The sequence below is a fragment of the Gorilla gorilla genome, chromosome 16 (genome assembly GCF_029281585.2).
Source record: "Gorilla gorilla gorilla isolate KB3781 chromosome 16, NHGRI_mGorGor1-v2.1_pri, whole genome shotgun sequence".
In the NCBI taxonomy this organism is placed as follows: Eukaryota; Metazoa; Chordata; class Mammalia; order Primates; family Hominidae; genus Gorilla; species Gorilla gorilla.
In genome coordinates this window covers 75,856,689-75,858,353 of record NC_073240.2, presented here as the reverse complement: position 1 = coordinate 75,858,353, position 1,665 = coordinate 75,856,689, and positions in this window count along the sequence as shown.

The window sequence follows — 1,665 nt, the reverse complement described above, 5'->3', positions numbered from 1 at the left end:
TTGCCCAGCTCCTGGCACATGAGAAGCTCTTAGAGAGTTGTTGATTGAATGGACTTGCTGTTGGCCAGGCACAGTGGGTCATGCCTGTAATCTCAGCATTTTGGGAGGCCAAGGTAGGAGCGCCGATCACTTGAGCCCAGGAGTTCCGAGTCTAGCCCTGGCAACATAGTGAGATACCATCTCTACAAAAAAAAAAAAAAAAAAAAAAAATTTTAAATAGTTGGATGTGGTGGTGTGTGCCTGCAGTTCAGTTACTCAGGAGACTGAGGTGGGAGGATTGCTTGAGTCTGGGAGGTCCAGTCTGCAGTGAGCCATGATCACTCCACTGTTTCAAACCAACAAAAGACTTTCTGAGCCAGGTTTCTGAACTGTTCTGATGTCACATTACAATTCTTAACCATCCAACCAATGGCCAAAGCTGCCCCTATCTCTTCCACAGCTTCTCATCCCATCTGAGCCCTTGGGTACCCCTGCCTTTGGAGAAGCTAGGGTCACCATGGCAATTGGGTTTGTATATTCAGCTTGAGGATTCCAGTGTTGTTTCTGACACCTGAATATTATAGGTGCTATGAATTGAATTGCGTGCCCCCCCACCAAGACATGTTGAAGTCCTAATCCCTGATACCTTATTTGGAAACTCTGGCTTGGCATGGTGGCTCATGCCTGTAATCAATCCCAGCACTTTGGAAGGCCGAGGCAGGTGGATCACCTGAGGTCAGGAGTTTGAGACCAGCCTGGCCAACACTGTGAAACCCCATCTCTTCAAAAATACAAAAATTGGCCAGGCGTGGTAACTTATGCCTGTAATCCCAGCTATTCAAGAGGCTGAGGCAGGAGAATGACTTGAACCCAGGAGGTGGAAGTTGCAGTGAGCCACCAGATTGTGCTACTGCACTCCAGCCTGGGTGACAGAGTGAGACTCTGTCTCGAAAAAAAAAAAAAAGAAAAATGGCTGGGCACAGTGGCTCACGCCTGTAATCCTAGCACTTTGGGAGGCCGAGGCGGGTGGATCACCTGAGGCTGGGAGTTCGAGACCCGCCTAACCAACATGGAGAAACCCTGTCTCTACTAAAAATACAAAATTAGCCGGGCATGGTGGCGCATGCCTGTAATTCCAGCTACTCGGGAAGCTGAGGCAGGAGAATCCCTTGAACCTGGGAGGTGGAGGTTGCAGTGAGCCAAGGTCAAGCCATTGCACTCCAGCCTGGGGAACAAGAGCGAAATTCTGTCTCAAAAAAAGAAAAGAAAAAGAAAAGAGATTCAGCAGATTTAATAAAGATCTAAATTAAGAAATTAGGATGAGGTCATATTAAGTAAAATGGGCCCTTAATCCAATACACTTTAATTCAATGAGGAGTCCTTATAAAATAGAGACAGAGATTGATTACACAGAGGGAAGAATACCATGTGAATATGGAGGCAGAGGTTGGATTTATACACCTGCAAGCCAAGGAAGGTTGCAAATGACAGAAGCTAAGAGAAAGGCATGGAACAGATACTTCCCTAGAGTCTTCAGAGAGCATGGCCCTGCCCCACTTGATCTCAGACTTCTACTCACCAGAACTGTTAGAGAATAATTTTTTTCTCTAGGCTTTTTTCTTTTCTTTTCTTTTTCTGCGATGGAGTTTCGCTTTTGTTGCTCAGGCTGGAGTAAAATGGCACGAT